Genomic DNA, 12,770 nt, shown 5'->3' with positions numbered 1-12,770 from the left:
TACATTAAACATCCTCATATACAACATATATACGCATCAAAACATCTCAAAAACATGCACCCGCATAATCACTCATCCTACATTCCATAACATATCATACACACATGCACATGCATCTATCCTGCATCCATAAACATGTCAGTAACGCATCATAAGCATACATATATGAGCATCCACCCTGCATCACAAATAGGTCAACACAATACATCCATAATCATCATCCATGCATCACATCATAAAATAATAAATAGAATCCATCATAATAAGATACATGCATCACCGTTGCCAAAAATCATATATATAAAAGCTCAAAAAGATGAATATGTCTATCATAACACAATGATCACCCCAAAGGGTCAAAATATAACACAAGCCAAAATGGAGGTATCTCTCTCCACTTGTCTCCCCAGCCCCCTCCTCAACACCTCCTCCCCCAAATCCTCCTGCTCCCCCTGCTCTAGGTGGCCTAAAACCCACCAATCTGCCTATCTGTTGGCTCTGTGTGGGTCGTTGGCTATGTGTCATGTGAGATCGCACACTCAGTGTATGAGGTTTCTCGCTGCTTCATAGGTATTACTCCCTGGTATAGACCCCTATAATAGGTCACCTCCTGACCTGCCCTCTTTGCTGTGTCGTTTCATAATATAGCTTCCCAAACCCTACAGGGACCAACATCTGACGAGCCACATCCCTCTCCCCCCGCAGTCATGTCGCATTTGCCTCTACCCTCTGAACCCTACCTCGTGGCTCCTCTAGCTCATCATCCTATCGGCAGAGAACATCTTGTAAGGCGCCAATAGCGGTCCCTGACCATGCCTCCTCTAGTATCCGCTCAGACTCCTCCTTGTCCCTCCTCAAATCATCTACCTTCATCCTCGCGATATGGAGGCTCTCTGTCAAGTCTGCTATCTCTCATCGAAACTGATCCACCTCTACCTTTAGACTCTGCCTCTTGACCCTCTCTATCTATAGCTCATCCTCGAGTGAGTGTCGTCTCGCCCGGGTGGCATCTCTCTATTGCTAGAGTCTGGCAAAATCAGCTTGTGACACTCCTCCCCTAGCCTCTGACCCTGCACCCTGTACATGTTCCTCTGGAATGTCTATAGGTATGGCCTCCTCTCCTCCACCATCCCCTCCCTCAAATGCATCCCCTGCTGGTAATGCTCATTCCTGTCCTTGTCCTACCTCAAACTCTCTCCTTCATACAACCCTAACCCTCCTCTATTGTCTACTAGCACCCCTCCCTGTTGCAACCACAACCCTCTCACCAGGTCCATCATCCTCTCCGTCGACTACCTCATCTACTATTGGTTGCAGCTCATCATCCTCCAGAACATTAGGAATGGTAAGGCGCATTGGAAAATGTCCCTCCCACCAGCTCATGTTGTTGGCATATGCACACTCTAATGAGACATTGTATGTGATTGAAGGTTTTGTCATTGATGGCAACCTTACAATCCTATGGCGCCAGCAAGGCATTACACCGGCATCAGCAGAACACACTCTACACTGGCACTCAGAACATCGGCACCGGCACAGAGGCTGACAGGATTTTTGATATTTTACATTTTGTTTATTATTGCAAAAACTTTGTAAGCCGACTTGATATCATTGTAAAATGACTCTTATATATAAAAGAGATCATTGTAGACATTTTGTAAGGGAGTGAAGTAAGGAGAAAAAGATTAGGCAGACCTATTATGCGAAATATAAGTTAAGGGGTATATGTAAAGAACAGAGCAGAAATCGGTACTGAATCTGGCATTGAAGATGCTATTGTAAAGTAGTACAAGTTATTGGATTTGTATAATCCACATTGTAAGTCAGTGAGACTTCCCATTTGAGCAGTGAGCTCTAGGCACTTGGCCTTCCTACATGTGCAGGCCCCTATTGTAAGTAATATTCTCTTATTGGCCAATAAGTGAATATTGTGGGTCACAAATCCCACCGAGGTTTTTCCCACACCGGGTTTCCTTGTTAAATCATTGTGTTATGGTGTGATTTTCATGTGGTTTCTTTCATTTCTGTTTATTGCATTATTTCTTGCATACCGGTACACTGTTACAATATGTTATGCATGTTTTACGTTGAGAAATTCTAATTACCGGTTAGTTACTGATTCACACCCCCCCCCCCTCTCAGTATCTGTGAGTTTCCTAACAATTGGTATCAAAGCTTGGTCCTCTATTTTCAAAAGCCTAACAGCTTGAGGAAGATTTTGACATCGGTAAAGATGGAAAATCTGATGAAGCAACTTGAAGCAGCTCTCTCAGACTATGATGCAGAAAAATTGAAAAATATCAAACTAGAAGATGATCTAAAAGCAGCTCAAGATATCAATCAGGCACTTCAAGAGAATCTTACTATTGCAAGAAATAAGAGAAGAGAACTTTGTGAAAAGATGCAAAATGAGAATGATGAAAAGGAATCACTTAATGATATGTTAAGTAAGCTAAAACTGGAGAACATAACCACAAAGAATGAAATGCAGGATATGACTATGAGATTTTGTAAAGAGATTGAAGATAGGAAGAAGAATGAAGAAGAATTGACCAGAAGACTAAGTGATGCAGCAAATGAGAACACAAGACTTAGCTATGAAAATGATTTATTAAAGACAGATCTGATGCACACTCAAAATGACTCCAATGAACTAATGAGACAGAAAGAAGTCTTAGAAAGAGAACTAGAAACTGCAAATCAACATAAAAAAAAAAATTCAAGAAAAGCTCAGAGGAACTTGGCACCTTGCTAAATAATCAAAAACCTAAAGGTGACACTTCTGGAATTGGCTTTGAAGTTGGTGAAAGCTCTGTTACTACAAACACACAGGATCACAGCAAACCGGTAAGGCAACCTAATGCTTATAAATTCAATGGAAAATGCTTTAACTGTAATAAGTATGGTCATAGAGCAAATGAATGTAGATCTAGAAATTATCAAAATATCAACACACCCACCAGACAATGTTCTAAATGCAACAAAGTTGGTCACAATTCTGAGAATTGCAGAATGAATGTGAGATGTTATGTTTGTGGAAGATTTGGACATTTATCTAATCAATGCAGAACACAAATCGACATAGGTTATGGGAAAGCTATTCAGAAGAATAATGTAACTTGTTATGCATGTAACAAGATTGGGCATATTGCAAAATTTTGTAGAAGTAAAGGATCACCGGCAGACAACAAAAGTTCTAGCTTGAAAGGTAAAGAAAAAGTTGAAGAGGTTAAGCAAGAATTCTCAAAACAATGGATTAGAAAAGTTGATCTAAATACTGGGAATACTCCACTGGTAGAACCAGTCAATGCTTCACCGGCAGGATAGAGTGATGCTTCACCAACAGGACAGAGTGATGCTCCACCGACAGGAAGTTCTTCATCGAATTGAAGAAAGTTTCCTTGAGGGTTTGGTGATCTAATGACACATGTGCTATTATTTCCTTGGTTAGAGATGAGAAGTTGGAAATTACTTCATTACCGGCAAACAATGTTAAGTGAATACTTAACCAGCATGCATTAAATGCAGTAGATGGCAAAAAGACCTTATAAATTTGTGGTTTTGGCTCCATTTCATTTCACCGAGATTTCAAACCTACGAAGAGCGCGAAGATTCCAAGCTAAGGCATTTCGAGCAAGAGGCAAGAACACTTCAAGCAAGCATCCATCCTAAATGCAGTAAAAGACATTTTATCATGCATCCACCTCTACACTTGAATATATAGCAAACCCTATTGTTGTCGAAGTTGTAAAAAGACCTAGGCCCATATTTCAATTAGTTCCCGAGGTAGCAAAGAAAGATGATACTTTAGGTGCTTTTTCTCAAATTCCTAAAGGAGTTGTTTATGCTAAAGACCCCGAAATTTACATTCACTGCAACATTGAGGAACTAGGAGATGAAGAGATTAAAACCATTTTTAAATCTGTCATATGTGATGAATCCAGTAATATAAAAGATGAACATAAGATCATTGAAACCCTAGGATTTACAGAGATCCTTAGCATTCCTGAATTCCCCAAGGATGTGATTAGGATAGTCTTAAGCAGGGTACATGGTGAATTTTTCTGGTTAGATGCAATTCACAAAGTCACCAAGGAAGTTGTGAAAGTTGTCACAGGGTTACCGACCACCGATAAAAGGCCAGACAAAACTAAGAAGGTCTCCAATGACCTAGTTACTCAGCTAACTAGTGCCACATCTGATAAAAGGTCCTTAAGAGTCAATGATGATACTAATGTAAGATTTATCAGCATGATATTAGGATATAAGGCAACTCATGCAAACAGACTCAATTCAGTGTCAAGTCTGTGCATTAAGAGTGCTTATGACATGGTCACAGATAATGCAAAGATTGATGTATGTGAGTGGTTGAAGGACGAATTAATTGACAACTTAGGCAAGATTAAGAAGGACAAGAAAGGAACTTTTAGGTTTGGAAATCTGCTAGTATGTCTGATGCTACATATAACCAAATAGGTTCCCGGTATAGGCTACAAAGAACTTGGATATGATATACCGGTAGGTAAACAGCTAACAGAATTATTCAACAATATGGGAGAAGATAAGGATCAGAATATCCAAGACTATTTTCAAGCACTGAAGGCCAAAATGAAGAAAAGAATCAAATTATCACAAAAGATTGTTGACAAATATAAGGGTAACATATGCTTTGTAATTAAGAAGATGAAATCTAGGTGGAAGCAGTCATCCCAAGAACAATCTGGGTAACGGAAATGGGTTATGAAACAGATGACCTTATCATTGAAACATATGCTAAAGCACTTCTAGAAGCCCCTAAAGAACCTAAGGAAGAAGTATTTGGTAGTGCAGAAACTATTGAAAGCCAAATACAATCCCATAAAAGAGTAAAAAAGGTTGAAGCAGTTGTAAGAAGAGGTTCTAGGCAAGCAAAGGAAATCAAGGATGAAGTAATGAAACAAACCGGTATAACAGAGGATGAGTTAGCAGCTCCACAACCTGAAACTCACCTATCACCAGTAGGCACATCTTCAGAGAATGACATGCCTGCAACTTTCAAGAGAGTTGTAAGGAAAAGAGATCCCTCACCGGTAACCACACCCTCTCCTAGGAGGATGAGACAAAAACAACAAGAAATGAGATCTCCGGTAAGAAAGGCTACACCAAAGAAGAAACTGACACCCAAGAAGAAGAAGAGAACAAAACAAAACTTGGCTCCTCTTGACATACTGTTGAATGAAATTATAGAGGAAGGGAAACTGAAGAATATAGAGAAATTATGACACTATGACAGCTGATGAAAAAAAAACAAGTAGAAAACAGTGTTATATTGCATATGGACATGTATAAGAAATTTTTTATGGAAGTTGTAGATGAAGTACCAGATGAACTATTTAAGAGATTGGAAGCAAGGAGACAAGCAGTAATAGAACTTGACAAGAAAATAAAGATAGAAAAGCTACTTGCTATATACCCAGTGAATTCACCCAAAGAAATTGATGACTTAATTGTTGAAGCCAACCGGTCAGTATTTTCTACTGCACACTGGCACATTGCTTTAATAGTTGGAAGAGTTAATGAGGTGACTGAGGAGACAGAAAATGCATGGGACATTTTCCTAGTGGAAAAAGAAAAACAAGAAGAATACATGAGCCACAAATCTATAAAGGTATATCTAAAAGAAAGAGACAAGGGTAAAGGTAAAGTTGGTGGACCACCTAGTATCAAGGTTAAAGACAACTTACCCCCACCTCCCTTGATTACTCCACCAGTAACAACCACAGCTACAAAAGATCAACCGGCAGTTGAAAGTATGGATGTAGAGGATGTCAATCCTAATCCTGAAGTCTTATATACAGTGGATGTTGATACTCAAAAGATCGACATTGTGGTAGACAAAGATACAGCTGATAAGACTGACATGGCTAGTGAGCCTCCGGTAGATGAGCAAACTGAAAACACACAAGAGAAACTGGCAGATGTCAAAGAGCAACAGGTAGAAACTCAGACTCGGACTGAGACAATGCAACAAACAGAGAAACAAATAGAGCAAAAGGCTCCGGAACAGGAACAACAACAGGTACAAGAACAGGTTCATGAGGAAACAGTGCAACCGAAAACTGGAGAAGTAGAAAAACCATTGCTTAAGGAAATGCAAACACAAACAGACCTACCAGAGGTCAATACAAGCTTGGTTACTTCCACCAGCGGTACTCAAAATGTAGGTTCCTCATCATCAGGCTACAAATCAACTAATGTGACTGAAGTACTCTTAGATTCAATTAAAAGGATAACAGATTGCAACTCACAAGCTTATAAGGCAATAGATGACACAATCCCAATTTTGAAGGTAATTGCTCCTAACTGTAATATAGACAATAAAGATTTTTTATGACAACTTGATACCTTGTGTAAATATATCACAGAAAACATTGAGAAAATAAAGGAAGAGACATTGAAGGACAAAGTAGAAATTGAAAAACAAGGATTCTTTGATGAGAAGATAAAGAAGTGTACTAGAGATTTTGACACACTTCTACCGGAACTGTGTAACTTATTGAAAGAGTACAAAACTCTGTACAAAGACACCTGTAAGACAAACATTTTGACTATAGACATAGATAAGAAAATAAGCAAGGTACAGGATGAAATCAATAAACTTGCTGATAATTTTGTTAACTCACCTGATACATTATCAGTTTTTGAGCAAAAGATAACAAATTTTGAGGAAGAATTACTTAAATTAGAAAGAGAAGAGGAGAGAATAGTGAATAAGGCAAAGCATCTGAGATTAAAACTAAGTCCAAGATTGGACTATCTAGCATCATTGTGGAAGGAAATATCTGAGGCACTGATACAAGGACAGAAAACACCAGCAGAGCATTTGCAGCACCTCACCGGTACAGCTAAAAGAACAGAGACAACAATAAGAGACAATAAAAAGTTTATGGAGAGTATAAACTTGATTTTGGCAGATCTATTTCAAATTGTAACTACCCAGTTACAAGGTTGAAACTACAAACTCTACTAACATCTTGACAACCTTTGTCATTGATGCCAAAGGGGGAGTGGTGGTATGAGAAAATTCAAATATCACAGGAATCATATGCTCAGGGGGAGCACACATTTTTGGATACACTTTTGAAATTTCTCATGAGTGTTGTCATCAATGCCAAAGGGGGAGATTGTTGGCATATGCACACTCCAATGAGACATTGTATGTGATTGAAGGTTTTGTTATTGATGGCAACCTTACAATCCTATGGCATCGGCAAGGCATTACACTGGCATCGACACAGAGAAAGAAAGCATACCGGCACAGAGGCCGACAGGATTTTTGATATATTACATTTTGTTTATTATTGTAAAAACTTTGTAAGCCGACTTGATATCATTGTAAAATGACTCATATATAAAAGAGATCATTGTAGACATTTTGTAAGAGAGTGAAGTCAGGAGAAAAAGATTAGGCAGACCTATTATGCGAAATATAAGTTAAGGGGTATATGTAAAGAACAGAGCAGAAATCGGTATTGAATCTAGCATTGAAGATGCTATTGTAAAGCAGTACAAGTTATTGGATTTGTATAATCCACATTGTAAGTCAGTGACACTTCCCATTTGAGCAGTGAGCTCTAGGCACTTGGCCTCCCTGCATGTGCAGGCCCCTATTGTAAGTAATATTCTCTTATTGGCCAGTAAGTGAATATTGCGGGTCACAAATCCCACCGAGGTTTTTCCCACACCGAGTTTCCTCATTAAATCATTGTGTTATGGTGTGATTTTCATGTGGTTTTTTTCATTTCTGTTTATTGCATTATTTCTTGCATACCGGTACACGGTTACAATATGTTCTGCATGTTTTAAGTTGAGAAATTCTAATTACCGGTTAGATATTGATTCACCCCCCCCCCCCTCTCAGTATTTGTGAGTTTACTAACACCTGTATCCTCTTGTGGTCCTTGGATCCTCTCTTGCCTCGAGCCGCTCATCCCAAACCAAATATGATACCATCTGGAAACTGGTCCTGCCCTCCAATGGACTCATTGTCAAGCCCCAAAACCTCTCCTCTCGTGTCGTCCGAGGATACAACGGTATGTCTCCCACTATGTCCTGGACTAGGCCGAATTGTCTCGCTACTCTATAAGGGGGTAATACTCCATAATATATATAGACCTACCAAACAGCCACATCTCCACTTTGGCCCAGTGCAACTGCCAGTTTGCCCTCCATATCTCACTATCCAAAAATGACCGCCATGTGAACTGCATAAGCTCGTCAAAAATGCAGCGCCAAAACCATATCGATTTTATCGGTGTATAATGTAGCAGCCCCCTATACCTGTCTATATATGGCCGATGGGCCCGCCTATCCTGTACACCTAGCTATATGCTCCCAAGCCCAAATATGAAGAAGTGTAACTCCTACAGATAAGTTGGCATTCTCCCTGTACACCATGAGATGCATATCATGGTACAACTGAGCCAACATCGCGGCTCCCCAGGTATACTCCCCGCAATAATGAACCATGTAATAAACACACCTGCTCCATCCAACCAGAAACCCATGTCCTCCAAGATCAAGTAGAATTCGTCCGCTCCAAAATCCACAAATCATAAGTACTAGATGAGGTATATGTCGGATACCCATCGCCCTACCCAAATGCATCATGCTCCTTCCCTCCATCGACAGGGCCTCATACTCGCAAACCTCTCGCAGGTAAAAATCTATCGCATCTAATCGGTACTCTGGGATGACGCCACAAATGGGGATCTTCAAGATCCTCCATACATCTAGTAGAGTCATCGTTGCCTTGTTGGTAGGTAAGTGGAAGGTGTTATATCTACTATCCCACCTCTCCACTAAAGTCGTCATCATCGCAATGTGGGCTCGAATCCTCGGCCACCTACCCACAAAATGCAACCCCACAGCAGTTAGGATCTCTAACTCATTCGGCCGCCACCATTGATATAATCACATGGTCGCTGGCCAATGCTCCCTCGACGCCAATGGTCCCAAATCCGCTTGCATCCAACAATCTAATTCATCATCTCATATCATTAAGCCCTACCCTGGCCCCTCATGCGCCTATACCTTACCCCAAGCCAAAAATTCTAAGCTTTTTTGCCATCCCTTTCTTCCCTAGCGCATGCGCTAATTTACTCAATGCTCGCGCCAAACCCATGGCGCTCGCGCCATTCTATAGGCGCACCCACTAACAGATCCTCAATTCGGACCCTACCGAACTAGCGCGAGCGCATGCGTCAGCTACCTTTTCTCCCTCCCGACCTAATCCTAATCTACCCTAGCGCAAGCGCCCACGCTGCGATATCCCTTTCCTAACCCTAAACCTAACCCTAACTATCCTCAGCGCAAGTGCCCACGCCAAGCATGAGTGCTCGCCCCAAAACCCCAAGTTATCCCCTTCCAGGCGCGAGCACTCATGCTACCCTAGAGGCGCACGCACTGAAACGGCGATTAGCGTGTTCGCCTTGCTAAAGTTTAACCCTAATCTACGCCCTAATTCTAGCCTAAATCTACAAAATCACAGAGGAGGATAGTCGTACATACCGGTGGTCCATAGCCCTCGGGTCTCTCATACATCGAATCCTCTCGGTGCGGTGCTTACGGGTGGGAATGCGATCCATCTCGCATTCTCTTCTTTTAGGCTCTAGGTTGCTCCAATGCTTGTGTGTAACAATGATCCTTCATTGGGCCCTTTGTGGCTTATATGGACCCCCTTGTGGGCCCATTCTCTTCGTGCTCTCCCTCCTTCTATCTCCTCTTCTATTTTTCTCAATCCACTCTATCTTTGTTCCTTGTTTATTTCTCACCCCTTCTTCTTTCTTCTTTTCAAGAATTTTTCATCAGTTTTCTAAAAAATTCCAAAAAAAATCTCGAGGGGGCATATACCACACACGTTTTACGTTGGGGCATCTTTTTTCTTCTATCTTTTACCCATCGCCAAATTTTCCGCTACGTAAAAGAGGGGAATGTAGACACTTAAATTAATTATTTTAATTTATTTATTTAAATTTCTCGCATAATTAATGTATTAATTGTGCCAATTCTTATTCCTTCTCAATATTCATTAAATATAATTAATGTTGTCACTATAGTCTATTGATTGATTCATTTAAGAAATCAATCTACCTTTATTCAACTAAAATCCCTAAAATTAATTCTCTCCAAATTCCTCCTTTTAATTAATTAATTAATCTAGGTGATCCCTACAAATCACTTTTTTCTTAATTCATCATTAACCTAATGAATTCTTCTAGAAGCCCCCTAATCTCACTTATCATTATTCTTCTAATTTTTAATTCCCTCCACTCATTCTCTCTCCTAGTCAAATCCTCCTACAAATCTCATTTGTCCTAATCCCACCTAATCATTCTTCTAATCCCTCTCCTAATGAATTGCTAGTGGTTAATCCTCATGATTAGCCACAAAGTCAACTCCTTGTCTCTTCCATCCAACCACCTCCCTTAAATCCCCTTTTCCTAGGTGAATGTGAGATTTTCCTCTAGACATCTCCTCTTCCAAGGAATTTTTAATTCCTCCTTATTCCTCCAATCCCTATGACTATCCTTTTTGAGGAATTTTGAATTCCTCATCCCCATCTCTCAAGGAATATTGTATTCCTTTCTCTTCCCTAGGCACATTGAGAAGTCTTCCCAATGAGCCTTGAGGAGTGTGGAGACAAAAAATGTCTTTAAGGCATATCTCTTGGTCTCCACACTTGTCTTGTCACCTCCTCTTGAGCCATGTGTGGGCTCACATGGAATACTGACCCTTCATCTTGGATCAATCTTAGCCCTCCATTTCTTCTCCTCTTCTCCTATAAATTGAGGACTCCATCCCCTTTTTTCACATCTTCAAATTAGCTAAGTTTATGATGTCTAGCTAAGTCTAAAAAATCATCCATAGCATCCAAACTCTACTCAATTTTTCACTTATCCATCACTTAGTCAAAATCTCTCATCCATTCCATCTAATCATCTTGTGCACAATCTTAGAGAGCCATCCACATTCAACAAGGGAGCCAATCCAATCAAGTCAAGGAGGGGCACATCTTTAGCTTCATCAAAGACTCAATCCGAAGGAGAAGGTATAAATCGTTGTTTTGAGTTTTATGTGGTTTGTTTGATGTTTTCATGTTTTTATGTGTTTGAATGCTCTATTTGCATACTAACCACCTAAATCCACCTTGCTTGTTTTTCCCCTCTTCAATATCTTTGTGGCTACTGGTTGGACTACGATTGGTTATTACAAGACTATTCAACATTTTGGGCCGGCCATTGGTTATAGATGGAAAGGTCATGATGAGTGGCCGCTTGGTGGTTCTGAGGATGCTAGGCAAGAGAGTTGGCTAATATTTTATCCTCGTGTGATTGTAATTCCTTATCTGGTCCGGATATTTTAGCTTGGGGCAATGATTTTTCTGGGAAATATTATGTTGCTACAGGTTATAAGTAGTTGGTTCGTCAAATTTATGGTGGGGAGGAGGTTTCTTGGTGGAAGCATGTGTGGAATAATTTTTCCTAGCCCAAATGTAACTTTTTCTTGTGCTTGGTGGTCCAAAACAGATGTCTTACTTGGGACAATTTGTGCAAGAAAGGTTTATGTGGGCCTTCTATGTGTGTTATGTGTTGTAATAGTGAGGAGACAGTCTCCCATCTTTTCTTTCATTGCTCGTTTTCTAGGTGGATTTGGCACTCCTGGTGGGACTGTTGAAAGTACCCTTGTTGGCATGTTTCTTCCCTTGCTGAATTCTGGGAGCGTTGGGGTTAGGCTCTTGTTCAAACCCCTTTTCTTCAAGTTTTTTGGTCTTTAGGGCCTCCTTTTATTATTTGGCACATTTGGCTTCAGAGGAATCGTCAGATTTTTCAGAATGCTAGGTTAGCTATTCAGCATGTATGGTGGAAAATTATCCATTCCCTCTAAGAGACTGTTATGGCTAAATGTGATTTGTCTGGAGGCCCTGCTTATGAGGAGATTGATTTTTGTAACCATTTTAATCTTCCTCTTCAGGGGGATATTCAAGATTATGGTATGCAAAAGACTAGACAACTCTTCAGAAATAGATGTCGTCACCCTCTGCGGAAGATCTCTAGAGTAGGTAACTAGAGCCCTCCTCCTCCTAGTATCCTCAAGGTCAATACGGATGGGTCTTCAAGAGGTAACCGTGGACACGCAGGTATTGGTGGTGTGGCACAAGACAGTTTGGAGCAAGTTCAATTTATGTTTTCTATCTACAAGGGTTTTCATACGAACAATTGCATGGAGGCTCTGACCATTTTGGTTGCTTTAGAGCGTTGTTGTTCTATTGGTTGGCAGCACATTGCGTTTGAGTCTGATTCCCAGGTTGTGGTGACTTTATTGAACCAACAGAGTTGTGCTTGTGTTAGTTGGCAGCTTCAGATGATTATCCGTCAGATTCTCTCGTTCTATGAGTTTTGTGTGTCAGTCACTTTCACGCATATTCCCAGGGAATGGAATGGGATGGCTGACTGTTTGGCCAAGTGGGCTACTGATTTTGGGGAGGGTTGAACTATTGAGGATAGGGGACAACTCTCTCCTGAGTTGTCTCAGGTGCTTGATCAGCTTGTTAGTCATGATAAGTCTATGATGTAGTTGTTCTTAGTTGGGCTGTTTGCCCTCTTTTTTGTTCCTCTTTCTCTATTTTCAATAAATTTTTACACCTCTTTTATTGTCATGGAACATGTATTTAGTCAACTTAGAGTGAGAAAATAAAAAGGGAATGAACAACCACATTTGAATTGACATGC

The sequence above is a fragment of the Cryptomeria japonica genome, chromosome 5, assembly GCF_030272615.1.
Source record: "Cryptomeria japonica chromosome 5, Sugi_1.0, whole genome shotgun sequence".
NCBI lineage: Eukaryota > Viridiplantae > Streptophyta > Pinopsida > Cupressales > Cupressaceae > Cryptomeria > Cryptomeria japonica.
The sequence above is the reverse complement of the archived record's forward strand: the minus strand, read 5'-3'. Positions refer to the sequence as shown.